General features: G+C 39.6%; 1 protein-coding gene across 2 annotated transcripts in view; it reads left to right on the top strand.

Annotated features, from left to right (window-relative positions):
• LOC128744581 (extracellular serine/threonine protein CG31145) overlaps nucleotides 1-17,321 on the top strand; it is a 129,967-nt gene that overhangs the window by 81,643 nt on the left and 31,003 nt on the right. For both annotated transcript variants that reach the window (XM_053841703.1, XM_053841704.1), the window contains one exon: nucleotides 1,671-1,699. The gene's annotated coding sequence lies outside the window, so the exon portion shown is untranslated. The remainder of the gene's footprint in view (nucleotides 1-1,670; nucleotides 1,700-17,321) is intronic.

Raw genomic sequence — 17,321 nt, 5'->3', positions numbered from 1 at the left:
GATTTTTAATCGATTTTTATGCAACTAGTCTTAAAAGAACCACATTGGATTGGCCTTTAATGAAAAAATATGCTGGTAAATTCTGGTTTCATTTTCCCGGAGATATTCCAGATCGCGGTGGGATTTTTTTTGACGTCATAAGTAGCAGATGAAATAAAACTAGAAATCTACTTAATTGACTGCGCAAAAGTTATCCATTTTATTTGTAGTCACTAATAATGACTTTTACACTACCCTGTAGAGCGCTGACTTATGCCCCACACTTCAGAACATCCGTTGTTGGTTCTACCGGAACTCAAAAGTGGCCATTTGGAATTCCCTTCGGAAATATGGCAAATGGGGTATCAAATGACAGGATTTTTCAACACGAGCTCTTTAGTGGGCATTTGGATGTATTTTGAGCCGATCTGAGTATTCCGGAACATCCGGTATCAGTTCTGCCGGAACTCAAAAGTGACCATTTAGAATTCTCTCCGGAAATATGGCAAATGGGGTATCAAATGACAGGATTTTTCAACACGAGCTCTTTAGTGGGCATTTGGATGTATTTTGAGCCGATCTGGACATTCCGGTACATCCGGCATCGTTTCTGCCAGAAACCAAAAGTGGCCATTTGGAATTCTCTTCGAAAATATGGCAAATGGGGTGTCAATAGACAGAATTTTTCTACGCGAGCTCTTTAGTGGACATTTGGATGTATTTCGAGCCGATCTGGACATTCCGGAACATCCCGCGTCGGTTCTACCGGAAATCAAAAATGGTCATTTGGAGTTCTCTTTGAAAATATGGCAAATGGGGTATCAAATGACACTAAAGAGCTCTCCTTGAAAAATCCTGTCATTTGATACCCCATTTGCCATATTTTCAAAGAGAACTCCAAATGACCATTTTTGAGTTCCGGTAGAACCGACGCGGGATGTACCGGAATGTCCAGATCGGCTCAAAATACATCGAAATGTCCTCTATAGAGCTCGTGTTGAAAAATCCTGTCATCTGGCACCCCATTTGCCATATTTTCAAAGAGAATTCCAAATGACTATTTTTGAGTTCCGGTAGAACTGATACCGGATGTGCCGGAATGTCCAGATCGGTTCAAAATACATCCAAATGTCCTCTAAAGAGCTCGTGTTGAAAAATCCTGTCATTTGATATCCCATTTGCCATATTTCTAAAGAGAATTCCAAATGGCCACTTTTGAGTTCCGGTAGAACCTACAACGGATGTTCCGAAGTATGGGGCATAAGTCAGCGCTCTACAGGGTAGCGTAAAAGTCATTTTTAGTGACTACAAATAAAATGGATAACTTTTGCGCAGTCAATTAAGTAGATTTCTAGTTTTATTTCATCTGCTACTTATGACGTCAAAAAAAATCCCACCGCGATCTGGAATATCTCCGGGAAAATGAAACCAGAATTTACCAGCATATTTTTTCATTAAAGGCCAATCCAATGTGGTTCTTTTAAGACTAGTTGCATAAAAATCGATTGAAAATCAGATGAGATAGAGCCAAAAGTGTAACTGAAAGTACCTTCATTTTTGATGTCGGGGACGTAAAGGTTAAGGCATAAACTTTTAAGTAGTAAATTAATTAAATTCATTTTTTGCAATCAACTATTCTCTGTTTGGTTTCGTTTGTACTAATGGATTTTTATTATATCTTGTTATTTCAGATTTCGAGTGATTTGCTTGACTATAAAAGGTAAATAATGGATCAGCTGGTAACATAGGTTTACCAAGAGTTAAATTACAAGTTAAATTTAAACGTCTTAAAGTAAGCCCATTGAGATTAGTCATTTGAAAAAAAAGTTATCTGGTTGAACAAGAATATTATTTGTGGAACATTACTTTCAAGCTGAATTTAATTTCGAATTTGAAATGGCTTCTGGTATCAGATTTTTGTAAAAATATGTATTTTACATTTTAAATTAAAGTTTCGTAGGTTTGTCCCCTCTACTGAAGGTCATTCAGGATACTCTATTGAAACGTCGAATCGAACGAAACCAGTGGTCTAAAGCTAGGCCAAATTCGAAACAAACAAGTGATCGTCTTTCGATGATAATCGCTGAATGTTATTTGTGTCATCATATAAGGTTGTGATTCAATGAATTTATAGGAGATTGCGAAAGATACCAGATTAACGGAAAACAGCGGCTTAGAATAGGATAAGTTTTAGAAGTTTAGAATAGCAGTGTTACCAAGACGAAAATGGTACTTTTACACATCCAGCTTCTAACAAAATGCAAAAGAAAAGTTTGATTCCGAAGCATTAACTCCGGTAAAAAGTGAATCGGATGAAAAAACAAACAAAATAGCTAAGAAATGTTGGCGGAATCGGAAACAAAAAAAAAGAAGATGAACAGGTGTCCGTTCCCGTTGTCGAAACAAAGCTGTATGCGCTGCAATTGCGGCTGCTGAAATAAGTATAAGTAAAGTACCATACTTCAGTTGAGTGTGTTGTATACAATTGCGAAGCTAAAAGGGTCGAGTGTATGGAACAATGTGCATCACAATTTATCCAAGCGTGTGATTCAAACGGAGTAAAAACACCACAAAAAGTTACTTTGTTTCGAACATTTGCAAAAATTGAGCCAAGCACATCGGTCTCCTCAACTGATTGAATATTTCGTGCTCAATCTTGCTTCACTTGCAGACATAATAAAGAGTGCTCAAGGTGTGATCCAATACCAGGATCTTCCAGCTAGCTCAGTCATTCGTCACAGATGCACAGTTGCAGATTGTGTTTCGTGTGCCAAAAATAAGCAAGCACAAATTAGGTGTGCTAAATTCAATTCGGGTAGCATTATCAAACGGCTTAAATAAAGTAACGTTTTTTATTCCCGCGCTGACAAAGGAAATGGAATTGGGATCATGAATAGAGATGACTACAATTTGCGCGTACTCAACTTAACGTGATCAATAGAGGTCCATACGAAGAGCGTAAATTCGAAAAATGGAAAACCCAAAGATCTCCTCAACACAATAATAGAGGAGGCTAACATTGTTCGACAAAAACTGGCACGGCTAATGGCTCTACGTTTTGAATTCGAAAGTAACGTCACTATACTGTTTACCCAAAATCATCGAAAAACTGTTTGCTTGACTCGTAAATGAGATAAAACGATATTCCGTGAGTCATGTTAAAGTAAAAATTTCGATAGAACTAGTAAAGCAGATACAAGATATAATTGAAGCCAACTTAACCCATTATAGTCTTGTTCAACCCCCGGATGTCGTTTGATTAAGAAGGAACGAATACGAACCTAGTAATTGCTGCTTCAATGATCCTGCTCTTATCTAGTTTTCCGCTCTTTCTACTATACGTCTTATCGCGAATAATAAGTCAACACAACAACGTGAGGTTGATACATGGTAGACATTTGTTTAGCCGCACTCGATTTTCCCCTTATTTTTGTTGTTTTTTTTTCTATAAAATTATTACATTGAAAATGATTCGAACTCACTTTTTGTTAAGAAAATAACAAAATTATTTGAAAATATGATAGACGATCATTTAGTCGCACCCCCAAGGGTTTTGCTGGAAATTTCAAATCCAATCCGAAATTAATATTTAGTATGCCCGCCTCCATTTAGGATCACTCCAAAAATTCAACTGGAAATTGAATCCGACGGGTTTCCAGCGTTGCCAAAATCAAAATACCCTTCAGCAGATTCAGGTAAATCCCAGTGTCCATTCGAGTAATGAAATTGTATTGCAATGACAAGAAATAACTCCCGAAACAATCAAACTCCGCCCCCAAAATTTCGCCTCGAACTTACGACACTTTGTTGTGTCAGATTGTGCAAGTAACAAGTCCTAGATTCCGGCCTTTCTAAACTAATCTTTTTGGCAAGTGAAAGCACAACATTTCACCATTTGGATACTCTCGGGCTAATCTGAGTTGGTTCTGTTTCTGGGTGGCAGTCAGCTTCAGTTTTCTTTCAAGTTTTTTCCAGTTGGTGATCGCCGTTTAGTTCGGAATGCATCTCAATTGCTTGGGCGTGATCAGGATAGTGTATTGTTGCTTAATTTGTGAGTAGAGACCATGTCTGGCATCTCAGATATGACCTTTTGGACCCAAGGACGTTTTGGCTCGGCGGTACGGCTTATGGATAAATTTACTCCCTATTTTGAGCATTATTTCTTCAGGGAATTCTCCGGCATACTCGCGACACGACTGGCCCATCGTAGCCTCCCAACTCTCGACAAATTTACGATGGAAATCTCTCGAAGTAGGGCCTGTAGCTCGTGGGTTATACACCTACGCCACTCTCCGCTTTCCGTTTGTATACCGCCAAAAATGTTCCGCAACACCTTTCGTTCAAATCCGGCAAGTGCACGTATGTCTTTCGTAAGCAAAGTTACAGTCTCAAGTCCGCAGAAGACTACCGATCTACTTTGTGCAGTAGCGTATGCTCCTCGATCGAAGTGTTTTGCGGAGGGAAAACTAGGCTCTACTTCCAGTTTGAATGCGTCGTTGAATCTTACTCTTACGCGTGCTGTTATCGGCGGTGACCAGAGATCCTAAATGCACGAACTCAACAACCGCTTCCAGTTCACCGCCGTCAATAGTCATTGTCCGTGGGAGGTTATTATTATTTTCTTTGAACCTCTTCCTACCATATATTTGGTTTTCGACGCATTGATTTGTAACCCAATCGTCCCAGCCTCCGTTTTCAGTCTGGCGTGGACTGCCTTCGCCACCTCAAGGAATGATGTCGAGGTCGTTTGCGAAGGCTAGGAGTTGGTTACTCTTGCTAAAGATCGTTCCTCTCGTTTCGATACCCGCTCACCGGATCACACCGCCATCGCTATTGGCATTATTTGCAAGTAGAAGTTTTTGGAGCCAGGAAATGTTTTAGTGATGGTTTGAGACCCCTTCCCCCACTAAGAGGGGGGGCTCCCATACAAATGAAACAAAAATTTCTGCAGATCGACTCGAGAACTAACCAAGCAAATAGAACAAAATTTGGTATGTGGGAGTTTTTGGTGACAAGAATTTATTCTATGGTAAATTGGGACCCCTCCCCTCTTTAGAAGGGGAATTATGACTCCTCTCCCCTTTAAGAGGGGGGGCTTCCATACAAATGAAATGCAAATTTCCTCATAACTCGAAAACTAATCAAGCAAATAGAACCAAATTTGGCACTTGGAGGTTATTGGAGACAAAAATATTTTCTATGGTGAATTAGGACCCCTCCCCACTTTAAGAGGGGGGTTTCTACTCAAATGAAATATAAATTTCCTCATAATTCGAGAACTAATCAAGCAAATCGAACCTTTTTAGGAGGGGGGGCTCCCATTCAAACGAAATACAAATTTCCTCTTAACTCTTGAACTAATCAAGCAAATGGAACCAAATTTGGCATGTGGGGCTTTTAGTAGGCAGAAATTTTTTCTATGATGAATTAAGACCCCTCCCCTGTTTAGAAGGGGGGACTCCCATACAAATTAAATTCAAATTTCCTTATAACTTGAGAACTAGTCAAGAAAATGGAACCAAATTTGGCATGTGGGAGATTTTGGACTCTTGAATTTATTTTACGATAGTTAGAGACCTCTCACCCCTGTGGTAGGGGGATATGGACTCTCATACAAATAAAACAGAAATTTTTGCGAAACTCCGAAACTAATCGAACTCGAGAAATTAGAGACTCTTCTATAAAACATTAGTTAATAACAAGACCACAAAAACTATCTATAGTAACACTAGATCATTCAGGACGAGACGGCCGGGAGTGTTGCCGGTGATCCGCCGTCGGTAGCGCCGCCCACTGGGGGGAGGCAACTCCCCGCAGAAATCACTACTGTCTAGGTCTATTTGTTTTCCTAGGTCTACCTGGGTTTCCTGGAACGAGCGATAGCGAGTAAGGAGAGGATCGCGAAATGGTACTTTCCACAAAAAAGTTTTCTGTGAAATGGTACATTCCGCTTAAGGTTTTTCGCAAAATGATATTCGGCCAAATGTTGTACAATCATGGCGAATATTACTATCCGCTTTCTGGCTATGCAATGAGGGGACAGGGGAGTTGTTTTCTACTTTACTGTGAGGAAAAATTGTAAATTTGTATATTAAACTACCCATTCCTGGTAACTAATAAGCATTAACATAAGCAGCAAATCAGCGTATCTGGTATTTTATACTGCACGTTATTGTATGGTTGCTTTTTGACTGCATAGGTGTTGTTAATTGGCATCCTAAATTGTATTCAAATTCTTCGTGTCGGTAATTAGCTGTAAATTAGCATTGTCAGCACTATAAGAAGCTTATCAGTAAAGTAGCTGTATATTTTGCCAGAATAGCATTTAAGTAGCATTTAAGGCGACTTAAATGCTTATTAGCCTACATTTGAATAGCATTGGTGATGCTTATTGGTTACCTGGGATGCTTTCATCGTTACGTAATTGCCAAAATGAATCATCTAAGGTTGAGGTTGATCATCTAAGGATCTCCTCAGAAACTTGCAAAACTCGAGATTGTGACAAAGATCATCCGAGATTCATGATTTATGTACAACACAGGTTAATTTGTGGCAATACGAAGTTTTTCGGGTCAGCTAGTATATATATATATATATATATATATATATATATATATATATATATATATATATATATATATATATATATATATATATATATATATATAGAAGAATTTTGAATCCGCTGTGTAACAGATTAGAGGAGCTATAACTATTACACTAATTTAATGAATTTAAAATCATTTTGCTTGTATTTGACACGCTTTGAGGCAAATCTCTGTGAATTTAGTTAATAATTGAATAACATACAGGACAGTCCATCCCCTTGTCGCAACCTTCTGCGCGATTCCACAGGGCTCGAGAGTGACCTCAAAAGGCGCACGTATCACATCACTTGCTCCAGGCTAGCTTTATTCAGCCGCGTTAGTTTTTCCAGAAAACCGTTCTCGTGCATTATCTGCCATAGTTGTTCGCGCTCGATTGTATCGTATGCTGCCTTGAAATCCACGAAAATATGGTGCGTGGGCAAGTTGTACTCCCGATATTTCTGAATGATTTTTCGGAGAGTGAAAAGTTGATCCATAAAGCGGGCCTGATACTGCCTTACGAATTCTTTTGATATTGGGGATAGACGACATAATAAAATCTGGATGATAATAAATGAGACGAACCAAACCTTCCATTCACTCCTCTAGTAGCTTATCCTTCTCCCAAATCTTTGAACTTATCCAGTGAAGTGTCATTGCAAGTGGTTCTTTGCCATTTTTGCAGAGTTCCGCCGAGAACGGGTCCTTTCCGGAGGCTCTATTACTCTTCAACTGAACGATTTCTCACCGGATCTTTTCGATACTGGAACCCGACACGCTGTTATCTTTTATAAGCACTCTTAAGCTAACTTCCGTTCCGTCTCGTTCTGTCATATCACCATTAAGATTAAGATCTAGTCCGTTCCATTTTGGAGAGCGCAGCAGTAATTTGGAGTCCGTATACCGAAATTTGGATCAACCGGCTTGAAGCAGTTCAAGTTATGTTTTTACGCTATGCCCTTAGGTCTCTGCCGTGGCGGAATCCAAACCACTTGCCATCTTATGCTGACCGTTGTTGACTACTGGGGATCGACACACTGGAAAAGAGACGGAATATTTTCAAAGCCGTTTTCGTGGGAAAGCTATTAACCGGTGAAATAGACGCCCCAAATATTCTCTCCCAAGTTAATATAAATGTGCCCCTCAGAACCTTAAGGTCACGAGATTTTCTGCGCCTTACTTTCCACCGCACCGAATACGGTCAAAACGAACCCGTTAGGGGAATGTGTGACGTCTTCAATAATGCCTTTGAACTGTTTGATTTTAGTTTATCGAGTGTTAGTTTTAAAAACAGACTTAAACAAATGTTGTAATGTGCGTTTCTTAGTTCAAAATATGTTATTTAAATTTGTTAAATGTTAGTTATTGCAATGTACATAGTTTGTAAGACAGAAGATTGTAACGTCTTTGTATCAATGACAAAAGATGGTGGGGTTTTTACGCGCACTTGAGGGTCGACCTCAGGTGGGCTTTTCCCCATTCCCAATTTTCATTAAGGCCTTAGAGGTCAGATGAAAGAAATAATAAATAAATAAATAAATAAGATACCCATCGAAGAGCTACTTCCAGTTGTCGACCACCTCGCGCTCGTTTGTGACTAGGTTTCACTCCTCGTTCCTGCACATATCAGGCTTCGATATCCTTTATAGTTAAGAATGGTTCATCGTCTCAAGAATGGTTCATAGCGTCACTCTAACCCGGAAGAGTTGTTCTACCTCTTCACGATCTCTGTCTTCCTTCAGGCGCTTTTTCCTCCTCAGAATTGTGGTCAACTCATTTCATGCTCGTCACTACTTAATCAAATTCTTCCTCATGGCAATGCTTAGATAGTTTTTTCAAGCTCTAATTTTTCTCTCCATCGTTTGTAGGCATTCCACGTTAGGCCAATCAGTTCGTGAACTCGAGGTTTCTTCACCTAGCACCGCTGTTGTGGCCTCATTGACGGCCGAGCGCCTGTTCTATCCGTCTTCGAAGTTCTAAGCATCTAGCTCCACAGAGGAAAATAGAGCTCCTTGATCCAGCAAGCGCGCGCAGTCCTCGGCAACGCGTGCGTTGCCCAATTGCCGAATGTTTATCCGCGGAGATCGACTTTGTCACGAGCTTCGAGCGCACATGAACTGCTACTAGTTATTGATTTGAGTCGATATCCTTACCCCATAGGAAGCGCATGCTGGTGATGCTCGAGAAAAATCGGTGGTCCGATTACCAGACCGGCCGAATATGGTCGATTTGGTTTAATGTTCGTTGATCAGATGATCTCTAAGTGGCTTTGTGCATATCTTTGTTAAGAAATAAAGGTCTCGGGAAGCTGCAAAGTTGAGGCATCGCTAGTCGTTATTGGTGGTGCTGGTGTGCAGATTATGGGACCCGATCACCGGTCGGTCTATACATCACTTCCCCGCTTATCTGGGCGTTCATATCCCCGATGACGATCTTGATCGTCCCATGGCGAACAGCTGTCGTACGTTCCCTCCAGCTGCCTTCAGCCTTTTATCCTCAATATACACATGGTCTCGTTAATCGCCTTCCAGTCTATCACGCGACCCTGCAAACTTATTCCCAGCTCGTTGGTCACTTCACCGATCTAGTCAAATTGGGCCACCACGAATCCTCCATGCCTTCTCGCTTGTGTGACAGATCACCTGCAGTGCTACGATGCCGAACCTTCGGGCTTCTAACTGGTCACAAAATTCAGCGATTTGCAGTTCCAGGTACCAAGCATCCATTGCATATCCTTATTTCGTCGCCTTTTTACAAACCGAATGTCCCGAGTTGAATTTTCCTGACTGTTCGTAGTTAGTTTGGTTTGAGTAGGTTGTCTTACTAGGGCCATGCTACCCTGTCTCGTAATGGCGTTGACATCTTAGGTGTATCTGTGACTCGGATTTTAGGTGTAGTGCCGAGACAAGATATTAATTCAGCCGCCCTCTTCGGATCAGACGCTGTTGTGAGTCGTCCCTGGCATGGGAACAAACATTAAAGATTGACAAGGCTATTCCTCGTTGGTACACTCAGTGTTCGCAAGAGTGTATTTTTTTCTATTCATATACGACCTTAGTTTCCCCAGGGTTGGTTACCCGATCTTCGCTGAGGTTGCTCGTATTACGGCTTTAACCACGAGAAGGTAGGAGTTATAGGAGTTGCTGGATAAAAGGCAAAGGACCCGACCACTATGGGGTCTATGTTACACATTAACCAGCCGTGCACCAACCTAAATGATTAAAATAGAAAACATATACACTCAAGTCACGGTTACACGGTTTTTTAACGATGATTTTCGAATTATTGCGCGGATTTTTTCTAACGTTTTTCGAATTAACGTGGGTTTTTATGGCGGTTTTTGAATTAGAGCGAGGTTTTCGACGATTTTTGGGATGTTCAACAATCTTTTCGGTGATTTTGGGATTAAACCGGTTAACACGCATTTTTGCACATTTTCCGCGCCATATATCCCTTGTGTAAAAAAGACGAGTGTAAATAAATTGCAGTGACCAGCTTCCCATGTGATAATTTGGGTTTTATTGCGACCTTATGATGGCTTTCCTGACCAAAATTGATCATGAAAACCGCAATAAGAGCACAATTAAACTTACATTGCTACTTGAGTTACATGTTACATGACACCAACCGGTTTCAAATGACTTTCGCATTTAAACAGAAATAATCAATAGCGTCTAATTAATCATTGGTGTGTTCGAGGTTTTTCGAACATTCAGTACTGGAATCAAAACTTTGCACAGCCGTGCCTTCAAAAGACTCAAACCCAAAATTTTGAAAATGATTTCATAGCATTTCTTTTTGCTTAATAAAAGCTACTTAGGCCTACTTGGGCTGAAAAAAGTTTAAAAAGTTTTCTTTCTCTGTTGAAAACAACTCCGTGACTCGAGGTCATATTTTTATGTCAAAACTATAATGGGGGCATAGATGAAACAGCAAATCACCGCTTCGTTTATAGTTATCTAAACATTGAAGCAGATAAAACTACATAACGGTCGAAGTAACAAATTGCGTTTTATTACACTTTTACTATACACTACACTTTTATAGTCGTTGTGATTAATCTGACGATGCGTGGAAATACCGAAGATGCTTCTGTAAAGGGTTTATGCTCCTATCTATACAGTGCTATTTTCAAGTCATTGGTGAGGCGTAAAGTGCATGTGCAGGAATTAGTCCTACTAACAAGATGAGTATTTTATTTTTCTAATCATCCTTTATGGGATTCAATAGCAATTTGCAATTGCTTTGTATATAATAAAAAATTTATTATTCGTTATTTTCAAGTTTTTCCGGTCACCCCGATGTGCTCAATAAGTGTTATTTCGGACAAGGTCTATTTTCCTCTCTGTTGGTCTATCGTCTGTTTAAATATTGCACCGTCTGGATGAAACCACAAGCAACTCATAAAAATCTCACCAACCAACAACACTTTCCTTTTTCGGCTCAGTTATGATCTGTTTTTTATTTGCAGTCAAGCACCTGATGTATTGGATATTCGTCTCAAGATAGAGATTTCATAATAGTGCTCGAACGTATCATGACAGGCAGCCACTTTTGAAGTTCAATCACTTATTCATTACCGTGTGCCAGCTAGACAGCCAGTATAATATCTGCTCGTTGTCGCCTCTAGACTTCTGTTTACGTAGCGGCCGCTGTCATGTTATTGGACGAGATAAAACCGACTGCAACCAGTCGGTAGAGAAATCTCTGTCGTTGTGCCATTGAAGATGTACAATTATTAGGCCTTTATTATAGCCTAATTATTGACACTAGATTACGTACTACTTTAAACTATTGTGTAAGGTCTTCGAAGCGTTCTCATTTTAGCGTTATTTAAACTATTTTTTATATGAAATTGCATATCGTCACTTCATATTTTTTTACCACACAGCTCAGTATTTGCTCATGTTTAAAACGCAGCAATAATTTTTTCTTTCACCAATGACTGTTAGCGTGCGTGCTTTCAATTATCAAAAAAAAAACTTTTCTTTCTGGGTTAATCGGTTAATCTTGTTTAAAGCGCAAAATATTCGGAATGTATATTGAATGAAACTTTCGAGCATAAATCGTTGGAATTATTGAGCTCGACAGGCATGGAGAAAAACTTTGAAGTTCGAGGGTTGTAGCTAGTGACCGGATCGTTGCTCGTTAAGATGCGTACGTAAACATGAACAACAAAAAAAGAGTAAATGGAGTAGTAATGGAGGTGTTTTCCATTTGCATACTTTCGGTATGCGTTCATATTCGCCGGGCTCTCATCCACAGACGGTTCAGACGACGGATTTCAATAGGTTCGCATAACATCATTGATTGGAGCACGCGACGGCTGATGCCGCCACTGAAGCCGGTTACCGAGCAGGGCTGCGTGCGTTATTGTGCCTGACTTTCACCGGTTTCTCAGGGTGATTGTTAGGATTTGAGGGGGAGTGCGGGACGGTAAAACAATAACTGCCAAAACAAATGAGATGACTGCATTCTGTTACGGATTAAAGCGAAAACATAAATATGTTATGTGAGCTCTGCTAGTTTCGAAACAAGGTGTGCATTGAATTCACGAGTTGGTTGGCTGGCTTGTGAACATGAATTTAATAATAATATATTATTTTTTCAACACCAGATACCTTGCTTTTTCAGTTGAATGTTCATTCTAATTATTGTTAATTGTTATCTATTGATTGCGTATCCGATACACATCCAACAAGTCTAGCCGTGATTGCGATAATGCATATGATATTAATGCTTCCCAATGCCCTGACTACCAGTAAGCTATAGTTTAGATAATCGTCATCATCAATCTGCTTACAACAGTAGCCTACTTTCTGTGGTCCAGTGAATATCACCGACGTGCTTATTTACAACGTTTATTAACTCGAACTATCTCCATGGATGTTTTCTGCTCTTGAAGGCCAATCGTTGAGTGCTGAAGCTCCGAAAGGAATTCCTTAGCGCCAATTAGAGCGGCGTCCAAGCTCTGCAATAATTGGGTATGGAATCGGCGCCGAAGTTTGTCTAAACAAGAACTCCAGTCGCCCCTACTATTGCAATGGACTGAAGTTTTTGGAGCGTCTTAGTGGAATACAAAACCTGAAATTAATTCGAAAAGAAAACTCCCATTAAATTTTACTATGTATATTTATTCTTGACAGATACGTATTTCACCTACACCACTTGCAGGCTTCATCAGTGTCAGCAGTTCGAAAACAGACACTAATGAAGCCTGCAAGTCGTAGGCAAAATACGTATCTGTCAAGAATAAATATACATAGTAGAATTTAGAATGCCAGGCAGAATAATCTTTGTTGAGAAACTACGTTAAAGCATCGATACGTTTTTTGTCTGTAAAATTTACTATTTTATTTGTACCGATCATCAGTCTCATCAAATCAGAACAGATTTTATACTTTCTTCGACCTTTTGACTATATTTTTGTAATGATTTAATTGGACAGACAGCCGGTAAAACAAAAACTCACGTTAAGGCATAATTTGTCTTGACTCGTTTCGCTTGACGGAGTCACACGCTGCTTTAAAATTGTTAAACAAAAATGCGCCTTTTTACTAATTCACAAACGATCATTGTTGACATTTATGAATGTAAAGATAAGCAATATCATGTTGTCTTCATATCATATGAACTTGCTGGAACTTATTCCTGACTCGTGGTCAACGTGTCAATTCTTTGTTGAAGATAGGTTTGGCTGCTCTTTCGTAAGATATTCTGATCACATGTCCAGCCTAATACAGCCTGCTACGTCGTATTACAGGGTGCAGATTATGTGAAAAACCAAAGAAAAACTGTAAATGTCACGGAAATTCGTTTCAAACTGGAAAAGCAAGCGAATATTCGCAGCGTGCCAACTAATTTTAGTAACCAGATCGGCATGCGGTGTATCGCATGGAACTGCAAAAGTTTAAGTACCTAGCTTTTTTTGCAAAATTATCATGTTTCTTTTACATTCGTTGCAAACACGACTCGACTTGTTTCATTTTCTAAACTAAAGCTTCTACGCGAGATTCAAATTATGCACATGTGAAGTCTAGTATGGCTTTTCATTATTAACTTGAGTGAATAGAACGTGCGTTACTTTGTTGGATTTAATATTCAATTTTAGTTCATTAACATAGCTGGCTTTCAAGCTGGCCTACCTAACGTCTCTTTACAGATCTATGTCAAATGATGTCGATCGATGGCCATGCCTGGAAGTGCTCCATGTACATTGTGGAGTAGCTTGGCTAGGAGGTGCGAACTTGAGCGACTGTTTCCCAGGTGAGGGGCGGCTCAAACAGCGTCTGTCTCAAAGCGAGCGGCAGAATATGAAATGCTGCAACCTGTAAGCTATAACAAAGATGGCAGGCCAATCAGCGGAATATAGGTATCGTGTTTCCGGTAAGGTAGGATACCGAAAAACGAAAATGGAAGTATGGAACGGATCAATCGATACAAGACACGGCAAAGAACAAGGAAACGACTAATGGATAACGATTGGAAAGTTGATGCTTTTAATGTCCGAACTCTCCATGAACCAGCACGAACTAGCTTGCTTGCTCGAGAGCTACATCGACTCCGAGTGGAGATAGCTGCTATTCAGGAAGTTCGGTGGACAAATTTCGGAGAAAGGAAATTCCGTGCAGTTAGCCCCTATTGCAGGCAATTCGTTCAAGTACCACATCTACTACAATGGCGATGGAAAAGCAGAACATGGAGTCAGGGGTCAGTTCCGGCGTAGTGGTTAGCATTCACGCCTCTCACGCCGAGGACCTGGGTTCAAATCCCAACCCCGCAGAAGTAACAAATGACCCAAAACTGGTTAAAGTGACTATAATCTAAACAAAAAAAATATAGAGTCGGTTTCATAGTGTTGGGAAAGCAAAAGTAAAAGTATATGTGTGTTAGGAATTTAGATTAACCCTCTAGTTCCCAACCCTGCCAATTGGCGGGCTTCAGGAAAATCGTTGTAAATCTACTATGCTTATTCGTTTTATGTTGGTATCCACTGATACCTTCTCATTATAGTCTAATCTAACTATTCGAGTAGTTTGTTTGTGTTATTACGTTAATTTGAAACGGATATTTCGTGCGAAACTTGAAAAATGCCAGAAAACTGAGAAAAAAATTATTTTGCTCTGCAGAGTGAAATTTAAATTGTTGTAAATTGCTTATTTCTTGGTATAAATTAACAAAAAAATTATTGGTGAGTAGCTGATAAGTTGTACTTCATGGTAAAAAAGGAAATTTGCGATAAAAAGTTTAGGAACTGGTCGATTTTTATCAAGGAACTGACCCCGCCAATTGGCGGGGTTGGGCATTAACGACAACTTTTTTTTGGTAATTTGACAACGTGTTGTTTCCGTTGTATTTATTGATTTTTTCGAGTTTAGAAGATTAGAAGCTAGAAATTATTGTTATAGGCCTTGTTAGCTTCTTTTATATGCCTTGAAAAATACACAAACATGCAGTGGCATTAAAACGGAAGGGGAATTTATAGGACTTATCACCCAATTTTCAATGCGCCTTTCTGACGATCTGCAATATAACGCTTTATAGCTATATCACAAAACATTATTGCATTTTATGGTATTTGAAAACCATAACCCTATCCAAAAACAGATTCAATGACACCCGGCGAATTTTGCTGCTTAACGACAAAATCTTGATAAGCAAGACAATTATTCAAAATGGGATCTATCATAGACCATTTTAACCACAAATTTTAATCTATTCCGCTTAATAAGTTTGTGTTAATGAACAAATTGAGTGAATTACCAATCGATAGAAGATTGTAGTGAACAAATGTGTACAACAAAAATGAAAAACCCAATTTATCAAACAAATCACATAAATGAGGATTTAAGTTTCATGTTACGTTACGTTATGTTACGTTCCTATTGGGTGCTGGTTGCAGACTTGTATATGCAGATGATTTGAAATTGTTTTTGGCTGTTGAAAAAATGGAAGATTGTCGCCGCCTTCAAGCTTTGCTCGACGTATTTGTTAAATGGTGTAAACAAAACTGGCTTACAATAAGTGTTGCGAAATGCGAGGTGATGAGTTTTTACCGCTCAAAAACTCCGATTCTTTTTAATTATCGAATAGATGGAACTGAATTGCGCAGAGTCGACCATGTTACTGACCTTGGAATTTTGCTGGACACTAAGCTCACATTTAACTTACACCGCGAATCAATTATCTCGAAAGCAATGCGTCAGCTTGGATTTATTGCAAAAATTGGTCGGGACTTCAAGGATCCCCACTGCCTCAAGTCGCTATACTGCGCTCTAGTTCGACCGCTGCTTGAGAACTGTTGCTTAGTTTGGAATCCTCAGCAAGTATCGTGGAACTTACGTGTCGAGAGAGTGCAGAGAAAATTTATCCGGATGGCCTTGCGACATCTACCGTGGCGTAATCCAGAGGAGCTCCCGCCATACTTGGATCGTTGCCGTCTTCTTGACCTAGATTCACTTGAACACCGACGTAGAATCCAGCAGGCAGTGTTTGTGGCAAAAGTCATAAATGGTGAAATCGACTCTCCCCAGCTTTTGTTACTCATGGATTTTCGCGCTTCACAGCGTAATCTAAGATCGACCGGATTACTGCAAGCACCATTTCATCGCACTGCTTTCGGTTGTAACGAGCCTGTAACTGCTTGCATTAGAACATTTTCGACAGTGGAAGAGCTATTCGATTTCGGACAACCATCGCATAAGTTTGTACAAAGACTACGTAACAGAAAATTTTAATTAGCAATTAGTATTCATGTAGACACTGTCAGATGAATTTAACAGAATATAAATAAATAAATAAATAAATGTTCTATCAGGCTCTAATGGTTTTCAATGGTTACAGTTTCAAACCATATTATGGTGTAGGCAATCCTGACTTGGGAGCAGCTACTAATGTTGTTGTTCGTCTTTCTAAAATTTTACCGGTTCTTTACACGGACAATGACTATAGACAACGATGAACTGGAAGTGGTTGATGAGTTCATATTTGGGATCTCCGGTCACCGCTGACAATATTACTGGTAAGGAGATTCAATGATGCATTCAAGCTGGAAGTTAAGTCTAGTTTTCCTCCGCAAGACGCTTCGGTTAACCCCTCTAAGGTCTACTTCATTTTTAGCACCGCAAAATTCACTAAAATGGCCGTAACTTTTTTATCTTTGATTATTTTTTCACCAAATTAGGGAATTTTTCCGAAAATATTCTCTATTTTCATAATATCTATAGATAATAGCCATATGTCATATGGTCCCGGTGTTATTCCGGAGTTCCTTGGGGTACCGTGACATGGCTTTTTTAGATAAAGTTGCCAAATATTTGAAATTTGTTTGAAATCTGTCGATTTTCGTAAACATATCATCGACTGTGGACATATCAGTTACTTTGCCGCAGTTATGAGCCATGGTGCGCGCCATCCAAATCCTGGGGGACACTATAAATCCGGAACCGGTTCCCATAAAGGGACATTTCACCATCAGTAAAGTATGTCGTGTCGCATGTCAAAAAACATCAGCACTCGACAAAATAGCGATTGGCGATCATCTCATGTCTCTCAGAGGCCGTATGATCGGCTCCGGGGAGGGTTTCTTTTCTGATTCAAGTACGGAAGGGATTTCGAAGGAACTTGTCCGGGACCTGGAATCGGTCATATGGCCAAAATTTTCAGTTGAAGCTTATTATAACTAGTTCCATAAATACTAGCACTGTTATAGATGTTCTGAAATGGATGTCCCGAATTAAATCGAAAAATTTGATT

This window comes from Sabethes cyaneus, chromosome 3, assembly GCF_943734655.1.
Source record: "Sabethes cyaneus chromosome 3, idSabCyanKW18_F2, whole genome shotgun sequence".
NCBI lineage: Eukaryota > Metazoa > Arthropoda > Insecta > Diptera > Culicidae > Sabethes > Sabethes cyaneus.
The sequence above is the reverse complement of the archived record's forward strand: the minus strand, read 5'-3'. Positions and strand labels throughout refer to the sequence as shown.